The sequence below is a fragment of the Phalangium opilio genome, unplaced genomic scaffold, assembly GCF_054372755.1.
Source record: "Phalangium opilio isolate 3A_F unplaced genomic scaffold, DU_Popi_V2 ptg000094l_1, whole genome shotgun sequence".
Lineage (NCBI taxonomy): Eukaryota > Metazoa > Arthropoda > Arachnida > Opiliones > Phalangiidae > Phalangium > Phalangium opilio.
Genome location: NW_028324199.1, coordinates 2,291,378 through 2,299,880, shown reverse-complemented (window position 1 = coordinate 2,299,880; position 8,503 = coordinate 2,291,378). Strand labels below are relative to the sequence as shown.

General features: G+C 44.5%; 17 non-coding genes across 17 annotated transcripts; all 17 read right to left on the bottom strand.

Annotated features, from left to right (window-relative positions):
• Nucleotides 1–1,288: 1,288 nt before the first annotated feature.
• TRNAP-CGG (transfer RNA proline (anticodon CGG)) lies at nt 1,289–1,360 on the bottom strand. Its single transcript has one exon. It is a non-coding gene; the product is annotated as a tRNA-Pro (tRNA).
• Nucleotides 1,361–1,449: 89 nt separating this feature from the next.
• TRNAP-CGG (transfer RNA proline (anticodon CGG)) lies at nt 1,450–1,521 on the bottom strand. The gene has a single exon. It is a non-coding gene; the product is annotated as a tRNA-Pro (tRNA).
• A 726-nt stretch (nt 1,522–2,247) lies between these two features.
• Nucleotides 2,248–2,319, bottom strand: TRNAP-UGG (transfer RNA proline (anticodon UGG)). Its single transcript has one exon. It is a non-coding gene; the product is annotated as a tRNA-Pro (tRNA).
• Nucleotides 2,320–2,408: 89 nt separating this feature from the next.
• On the bottom strand, nt 2,409–2,480 carry TRNAP-CGG (transfer RNA proline (anticodon CGG)). Its single transcript has one exon. It is a non-coding gene; the product is annotated as a tRNA-Pro (tRNA).
• Nucleotides 2,481–3,044: 564 nt separating this feature from the next.
• TRNAP-CGG (transfer RNA proline (anticodon CGG)) lies at nt 3,045–3,116 on the bottom strand. The gene has a single exon. It is a non-coding gene; the product is annotated as a tRNA-Pro (tRNA).
• A 249-nt stretch (nt 3,117–3,365) lies between these two features.
• On the bottom strand, nt 3,366–3,437 carry TRNAP-CGG (transfer RNA proline (anticodon CGG)). The gene has a single exon. It is a non-coding gene; the product is annotated as a tRNA-Pro (tRNA).
• A 247-nt stretch (nt 3,438–3,684) lies between these two features.
• On the bottom strand, nt 3,685–3,756 carry TRNAP-CGG (transfer RNA proline (anticodon CGG)). Its single transcript has one exon. It is a non-coding gene; the product is annotated as a tRNA-Pro (tRNA).
• Nucleotides 3,757–4,159: 403 nt separating this feature from the next.
• Nucleotides 4,160–4,231, bottom strand: TRNAP-CGG (transfer RNA proline (anticodon CGG)). Its single transcript has one exon. It is a non-coding gene; the product is annotated as a tRNA-Pro (tRNA).
• A 410-nt stretch (nt 4,232–4,641) lies between these two features.
• Nucleotides 4,642–4,713, bottom strand: TRNAP-CGG (transfer RNA proline (anticodon CGG)). The gene has a single exon. It is a non-coding gene; the product is annotated as a tRNA-Pro (tRNA).
• An 89-nt stretch (nt 4,714–4,802) lies between these two features.
• TRNAP-CGG (transfer RNA proline (anticodon CGG)) lies at nt 4,803–4,874 on the bottom strand. Its single transcript has one exon. It is a non-coding gene; the product is annotated as a tRNA-Pro (tRNA).
• A 565-nt stretch (nt 4,875–5,439) lies between these two features.
• On the bottom strand, nt 5,440–5,511 carry TRNAP-CGG (transfer RNA proline (anticodon CGG)). Its single transcript has one exon. It is a non-coding gene; the product is annotated as a tRNA-Pro (tRNA).
• Nucleotides 5,512–5,600: 89 nt separating this feature from the next.
• On the bottom strand, nt 5,601–5,672 carry TRNAP-CGG (transfer RNA proline (anticodon CGG)). Its single transcript has one exon. It is a non-coding gene; the product is annotated as a tRNA-Pro (tRNA).
• Nucleotides 5,673–6,398: 726 nt separating this feature from the next.
• On the bottom strand, nt 6,399–6,470 carry TRNAP-UGG (transfer RNA proline (anticodon UGG)). Its single transcript has one exon. It is a non-coding gene; the product is annotated as a tRNA-Pro (tRNA).
• An 89-nt stretch (nt 6,471–6,559) lies between these two features.
• Nucleotides 6,560–6,631, bottom strand: TRNAP-CGG (transfer RNA proline (anticodon CGG)). Its single transcript has one exon. It is a non-coding gene; the product is annotated as a tRNA-Pro (tRNA).
• Nucleotides 6,632–7,195: 564 nt separating this feature from the next.
• On the bottom strand, nt 7,196–7,267 carry TRNAP-CGG (transfer RNA proline (anticodon CGG)). Its single transcript has one exon. It is a non-coding gene; the product is annotated as a tRNA-Pro (tRNA).
• A 249-nt stretch (nt 7,268–7,516) lies between these two features.
• Nucleotides 7,517–7,588, bottom strand: TRNAP-CGG (transfer RNA proline (anticodon CGG)). The gene has a single exon. It is a non-coding gene; the product is annotated as a tRNA-Pro (tRNA).
• A 247-nt stretch (nt 7,589–7,835) lies between these two features.
• On the bottom strand, nt 7,836–7,907 carry TRNAP-CGG (transfer RNA proline (anticodon CGG)). The gene has a single exon. It is a non-coding gene; the product is annotated as a tRNA-Pro (tRNA).
• Nucleotides 7,908–8,503: the final 596 nt, after the last annotated feature.

Here is an 8,503-nt window from a genome sequence, read left to right as displayed (position 1 = left end):
GGATATTAAGTCAAATTAAGTGGTTGTAAAGAGCCAGCAGGTTTTTGCCACTTCTTTTTGTGAGTATTTGATTTTTGTATGTAAAATGGAGGAAGATAATGTTGAGAGTAAGGATGAAATGCGGAAGCGCAAAGCGCGGGAAAGGATGAGGGCAAAAAGGTCGACGTTTTCATTGGATACTTAAGGTTATATAATCTTCTCGACACGGAGAGGTAATATTTTGGTTTTCCCAACTTGTATTCTCTTTATGGTGCGCATTGACTATCAGTGCGTCTAGCTACAATTTAGCTTTGGTGTTATTTAACGTTAACATTCATGTTGGCAAACTAAGAATATTGTTGAGGTGAGACAAAGAAGATACACGCCCCAGGAATGGAAAGTGTAGCTTCCTCTAGTGTAAATTTTTGTCTCTCCCCTCCTAGTACGCTCCAAAGGCAGGCTCGGTTGACCGAGGTATTTCCGGCTACATTGAAATTGCATAGACCGGAAGTTCCTTGGTCAACCCAACCCCGAGACATAGCTTCCATTCCCGGAGCGTATATTTTCTTTGGGTGAGACGAGACGATAGTGTTTACACTGCAAATCAGTTGTGAATGTAGCTATCAGAATATACGGTAAACAGCTGAAGCGTAGACTTCATTTCCTGATCTTTTCCCCATTGACTGATTTCCATGTGTCCAAGATTTATCCTTATTGGATGTAAAATGTCGTCTGCTATACTGTATTATTCGCTATGCTTGGAATACTGCTTCAATATTTCATAAATTTTTACTTCAAAAAAGAGAAATAATTCCATATCTAGGTAAATAAGTTTGTTGTAGTAGACCTCTTGACTCGGAGAGGTAATATTTTGGTTTTCCCAACTTGTCTAGTTCTAAATTTTATTTTCCTAAAAAAACCGACGGTCCCGAAAAAAAATCCGTACCACAGTGACAGGCTGCTGGGCTCTTTTTTTTCGATCTCTCTCCAACCCCTACTGCTGATTGGTTGCAGGAAGATCACGGGGCTGTGACGTCAAGCTGATAAAGTTAGCTCAATCGAAAATATCTATCTCGATCTGATACGAACGTATTCTCAATATCCGCTAAATCTTCGTAAAAATACGCTACGCGCGATGTTTAAAAGCGTTCATGAAATTTGCAAATATGTTAGTGTTAACGGATTTTTAGATTACTTTTACGCTAAAGCTGAGTTTCTTCCGCTACGCGCTACCATGAAAATGCAGCTGTAGGCCTACAATTTAACTAGTTGCATTTAAATAGTCACTAAATAACTTCTACAAAAACTCGGGTCCGTCCGGGATTTGAACCCAGGACCACTCACACCCGAAGCGAGTATCATACCCCTAGACCAACGGACCATGTATGTAACTGAAACATGCTCAACTCATAGGACTACCCTGTCAATAGTAGCAATTAAATAGTCACTAAATTCCTTCTGCAAAAACTCGGGTCCGTCCGGGATTTGAACCCGGGACCACTCACACCCGAAGCGAGTATCATACCCCTCGACCAACGGACCAAGTATGACACTGAAACATGCTCAACTCGTAGGGTACAATTTAACTAGTTGCATTTAAATAGTCACTAAATTACTTCTGCAAAACTCGGGTCCGTCCGGGACATGAACCCAGGACTACTCGCACCCAAAGCGAGTATCATACCCCTAGACCAACGGGAGTGTATGACACTGAAACATGCTAAATTCATAGGCCTACAATTTAACTAGTTGCATTTAAATAGTCACTAAATTACTTGTGCAAGACTCGGGTCCGTCCGGGATTTGAACCCAGGACTACTCGCAACCAAAGCGAGTATCATACCCCCTAGACCAACGGGACTGTATGACATTGAAACATGCTAAATTCATAGGTCTACAATTTAACTAGTTGCATTTAAATAGTCACTAAATTACTTCTACAAAAACTCGGATCGGTCCGGGATTTGAACCCAGCACCACTCACACCCGAAGCGAGTATCATACCCCTAGACCAACGGACCAATTATGAAACTGAAACATGCTCAACTTTTAGGCCTACAATTTAACTAGTTGCATTTAAATAGTCACTAAATTACTTGTGTAAAACTCGGGTCCGTCCGGGATTTGAACCCGGGACCACTCGCACCCAAAGCGAGTATCATACCCCTAGACCATCGCGCCACGTATGTAACTGAAACATGCTCAACTCGTAGGGTACAATTTAACATGTTGCATTCAAATAGTCACTAAATCACTTCTGCAAAACTCGGGTCCGTCCGGGATTTTAACCCGGGACCACTCGCACCCAAAGCGAGTATCATACCCCTAGACCAACGAACCATGTATGGAACTGAAACATGCTCAACTCGTAGGACTACCCTGTCAATAGTTGCGATTAAATAGTCACTAAATTCCTTCTACAAAGACTAGGGTCCGTCCGGGATTTGAACCCGGGACCACTCACACCCGAAGCGAGTATCATACCCCTAGACCAACGGACCAAGTATGAAAGTATAACATGCTCAACTCGTAGGGTACAATTTAACTAGTTGCATTTAAATAGGCACTAAATTACTTCTGCAAAACTCGGGTCCGTCCGGGATATGAACCCAGGACCACTCGCACCCAAAGCGAGTATCATACCCCTAGACCAACGGGACTGTATGACACTGAAACATGCTAAACTCATAGGCCTACAATTTTACTATTTGTGTTTAAATAGTCGATTACTTCTGCAAAAACTCGGGCCCGTCCGGGATTTGAACCCGTGACCACTCACACCCGAAGCGAGTATCATACCCCTAGACCAACGGACCATGTATGTAACTGAATCATGCTCAACTCATAGGACTACCCTGTCAATAGTTGCAATTAAATAGTCACTAAATTCCTTCTGCAAAAATCGGGTCCGTCCGGGATTTGAACCCGGGACCACTCGCACTTAAAGCGAGTATCATACCCCTCGACCAACGGACCATGTATGTAGCTGAAACATGCTCGACTCATAGGACTACCCTGTCAATAGTTGCATTTAAATAGTCTCTAAATTACTTCTGCAAAAACTCGGGTCCGTCCGGGATTTGAACCCGGGACCACTCACACCCGAAGCGAGTATCATACCCCTAGACCAACGGACCAAGTATGTAACTGAATCATGCTCAACTCATAGGACTACCCTGTCAATAGTTGCAATTAAATAGTCACTAAATTCCTTCTGCAAAAATCGGGTCCGTCCGGGATTTGAACCCGGGACCATTCGCACCCAAAGCGAGTATCATACCCCTTGACCAACGGATCATGTATGTAGCTGAAACATGCTCGACTCATAGGACTAACCTGTCAATAGTTGCATTTAAATAGTCTCTAAATTACTTCTGCAAAAACTCGGGTCCGTCCGGGATTTGAACCCGGGACCACTCACACCCGAAGCGAGTATCATACCCCTAGACCAACGGACCAAGTATGTAACTGAATCATGCTCAACTCATAGGACTACCCTGTCAATAGTTGCAATTAAATAGTCCCTAAATTCCTTCTGCAAAATCGGGTCCGTCCGGGACTTGAACCCGGGACCACTCACACCCGAATTGAGTATCATACCCCTAGACCAACGGACCAAGTATGTAACTGAATCATGCTCAACTCATAGGACTACCCTGTCAATAGTTGCAATTAAATAGTCCCTAAATTCCTTCTGCAAAAATCGGGTCCGTCCGGGATTTGAACCCGGGACCACTCACACCCGTAGCGAGTATCATACCCCTAGACCAACGGACCAAGTATGACACTGAAACATGCTCAACTCGTAGGCCTACAATTTAACTAGTTGCATTTAAATTGTCACTAAATTACTTCTGCAAAACTCGGGTCCGTCCGGGATATGAACCCAGGACTACTCGCGCCCATAGCGAGTATCATACCCTTAGACCAACGGGAATGTATGCCACTGAAACATGCTAAACTCATAGGCTTATAATTTAACTTGTTGTATTTAAATTGTCGCTAAATTACTTCTGCTAAACTCGGGTCCGTCCGGGATATGAACCCAGGACCACTCGCACCCAAACCGAGTATCATACCCCTAGACCAACGGGACTGTATGACACTGGAACATGCTAAACTCATAGGCCTACAATTTTACTATTTGTGTTTAAATAGTCGATTACTTCTGCATAAACTCGGGTCCGTCCGGGATTTGAACCCGTGACCACTCACACCCGAAGCGAGTATCATACCCCTAGACCAACGGACCATGTATGTAACTGGATCATGCTCAACTCATAGGACTACCCTGTAAATAGTTGCAATTAAATAGTCACTAAATTCCTTCTGCAAAAATCGGGTCCGTCCGGGATTTGAACCCGGGACCACTCGCACTTAAAGCGAGTATCATACTCGTCGACCAACGGACCATGTATGAAGCTGAAACATGCTCGACTCATAGTACTACCCTGTCAATAGTTGCATTTAAATAGTCTCTAAATTACTTCTGCAAAAACTCGGGTCCGTCCGGCATTTGAACCCGGGACCACTCGCACCCAAAGCGAGTATCATACCCCTTGACCAACGGATCATGTATGTAACTGAAACATGCTCGACTAATAGGACTACCCTGTCAATAGTTGCATTTAAATAGTCTCTAAATTACTTCTGCAAAAACTCGGGTCCGTCCGGGATTTGAACCCGGGACCACTCACACCCGAAGCGAGTATCATACCCCTAGACCAACGGACCATGTATGTAACTGAAACATGCTCAACTCATAGGAATACCCTGTCAATAGTTGCGATTAAATAGTCACTAAATTCTATCTACAAAACCTCGGGTCCGTCCGGGATTTGAACCCGGGACCACTCACACCCGAAGCGAGTATCATACCCCTAGACCAACGGACCATGTATATAACTGAAACATGCTCAACTCGTAGGAATACCCTGTCAATAGTTGCATTTAAATTGTCACTAAATTACTTCTGCAAAACTCGGGTCCGTCCGGGATATGAACCCAGGACCACTCGCACCCAAAGCGAGTATCATACCCCTAGACCAACGGGACTGTATGACACTGAAACATGCTAAACTCATAGGCCTACAATTTTACTATTTGTGTTTAAATAGTCGATTACTTCTGCAAAAGCTCGGGCCCGTCCGGGATTTGAACCCGTGACCACTCACACCCGAAGCGAGTATCATACCCCTAGACCAATGGACCATGTATGTAACTGAATCATGCTCAACTCATAGGACTACCCTGTCAATAGTTGCAATTAAATAGTCACTAAATTCCTTCTGCAAAAATCGAGTCCGTCCGGGATTTGAACCCGGGACCACTCGCACTTAAAGCGAGTATCATACCCCTCGACCAACGGACCATGTATGTAGCTGAAACATGCTCGACTCATAGGACTACCCTGTCAATAGTTGCATTTAAATAGTCTCTAAATTACTTCTGCAAAAACTCGGGTCCGTCCGGGATTTGAACCCGGGACCACTCACACCCGAAGCGAGTATCATACCCCTAGACCAACGGACCATGTATGTAACTGAAACATGCTCAACTCATAGGACTACCCTGTCAATAGTAGCAATTAAATAGTCACTAAATTCCTTCTGCAAAAACTCGGGTCCGTCCGGGATTTGAACCCGGGACCACTCACACCCGAAGCGAGTATCATACCCCTCGACCAACGGACCAAGTATGACACTGAAACATGCTCAACTCGTAGGGTACAATTTAACTAGTTGCATTTAAATAGTCACTAAATTACTTCTGCAAAACTCGGGTCCGTCCGGGACATGAACCCAGGACTACTCGCACCCAAAGCGAGTATCATACCCCTAGACCAACGGGAGTGTATGACACTGAAACATGCTAAATTCATAGGCCTACAATTTAACTAGTTGCATTTAAATAGTCACTAAATTACTTGTGCAAGACTCGGGTCCGTCCGGGATTTGAACCCAGGACTACTCGCAACCAAAGCGAGTATCATACCCCCTAGACCAACGGGACTGTATGACATTGAAACATGCTAAATTCATAGGTCTACAATTTAACTAGTTGCATTTAAATAGTCACTAAATTACTTCTACAAAAACTCGGATCGGTCCGGGATTTGAACCCAGCACCACTCACACCCGAAGCGAGTATCATACCCCTAGACCAACGGACCAATTATGAAACTGAAACATGCTCAACTTTTAGGCCTACAATTTAACTAGTTGCATTTAAATAGTCACTAAATTACTTGTGCAAAACTCGGGTCCGTCCGGGATTTGAACCCGGGACCACTCGCACCCAAAGCGAGTATCATACCCCTAGACCATCGCGCCACGCATGTAACTGAAACATGCTCAACTCGTAGGGTACAATTTAACATGTTGCATTCAAATAGTCACTAAATCACTTCTGCAAAACTCGGGTCCGTCCGGGATTTTAACCCGGGACCACTCGCACCCAAAGCGAGTATCATACCCCTAGACCAACGAACCATGTATGGAACTGAAACATGCTCAACTCGTAGGACTACCCTGTCAATAGTTGCGATTAAATAGTCACTAAATTCCTTCTACAAAGACTAGGGTCCGTCCGGGATTTGAACCCGGGACCACTCACACCCGAAGCGAGTATCATACCCCTAGACCAACGGACCAAGTATGAAAGTATAACATGCTCAACTCGTAGGGTACAATTTAACTAGTTGCATTTAAATAGGCACTAAATTACTTCTGCAAAACTCGGGTCCGTCCGGGATATGAACCCAGGACCACTCGCACCCAAAGCGAGTATCATACCCCTAGACCAACGGGACTGTATGACACTGAAACATGCTAAACTCATAGGCCTACAATTTTACTATTTGTGTTTAAATAGTCGATTACTTCTGCAAAAACTCGGGCCCGTCCGGGATTTGAACCCGTGACCACTCACACCCGAAGCGAGTATCATACCCCTAGACCAACGGACCATGTATGTAACTGAATCATGCTCAACTCATAGGACTACCCTGTCAATAGTTGCAATTAAATAGTCACTAAATTCCTTCTGCAAAAATCGGGTCCGTCCGGGATTTGAACCCGGGACCACTCGCACTTAAAGCGAGTATCATACCCCTCGACCAACGGACCATGTATGTAGCTGAAACATGCTCGACTCATAGGACTACCCTGTCAATAGTTGCATTTAAATAGTCTCTAAATTACTTCTGCAAAAACTCGGGTCCGTCCGGGATTTGAACCCGGGACCACTCACACCCGAAGCGAGTATCATACCCCTAGACCAACGGACCAAGTATGTAACTGAATCATGCTCAACTCATAGGACTACCCTGTCAATAGTTGCAATTAAATAGTCACTAAATTCCTTCTGCAAAAATCGGGTCCGTCCGGGATTTGAACCCGGGACCATTCGCACCCAAAGCGAGTATCATACCCCTTGACCAACGGATCATGTATGTAGCTGAAACATGCTCGACTCATAGGACTAACCTGTCAATAGTTGCATTTAAATAGTCTCTAAATTACTTCTGCAAAAACTCGGGTCCGTCCGGGATTTGAACCCGGGACCACTCACACCCGAAGCGAGTATCATACCCCTAGACCAACGGACCAAGTATGTAACTGAATCATGCTCAACTCATAGGACTACCCTGTCAATAGTTGCAATTAAATAGTCCCTAAATTCCTTCTGCAAAATCGGGTCCGTCCGGGACTTGAACCCGGGACCACTCACACCCGAATTGAGTATCATACCCCTAGACCAACGGACCAAGTATGTAACTGAATCATGCTCAACTCATAGGACTACCCTGTCAATAGTTGCAATTAAATAGTCCCTAAATTCCTTCTGCAAAAATCGGGTCCGTCCGGGATTTGAACCCGGGACCACTCACACCCGTAGCGAGTATCATACCCCTAGACCAACGGACCAAGTATGACACTGAAACATGCTCAACTCGTAGGCCTTCAATTTAACTAGTTGAATTTAAATAGTCACTAAATTACTTCTACAAAAACTCGGGTCCGTCCGGGATTTGAACCCAGGACCACTCACACCCGAAGCGTGTATCATACCCCTAGACCAACGGACCAATTATGAAACTGAAACATGCTCAACTCGTAGGCCTACAATTTAACTAGTTGCATTTAAATTGTCACTAAATTACTTCTGCAAAACTCGGGTCCGTCCGGGATATGAACCCAGGACTACTCGCGCCCATAGCGAGTATCATACCCTTAGACCAACGGGAATGTATGCCACTGAAACATGCTAAACTCATAGGCTTATAATTTAACTTGTTGTATTTAAATTGTCGCTAAATTACTTCTGCTAAACTCGGGTCCGTCCGGGATATGAACCCAGGACCACTCGCACCCAAACCGAGTATCATACCCCTAGACCAACGGGACTGTATGACACTGGAACATGCTAAACTCATAGGCCTACAATTTTACTATTTGTGTTTAAATAGTCGATTACTTCTGCATAAACTCGGGTCCGTCCGGGATTTGAACCCGTGACCACT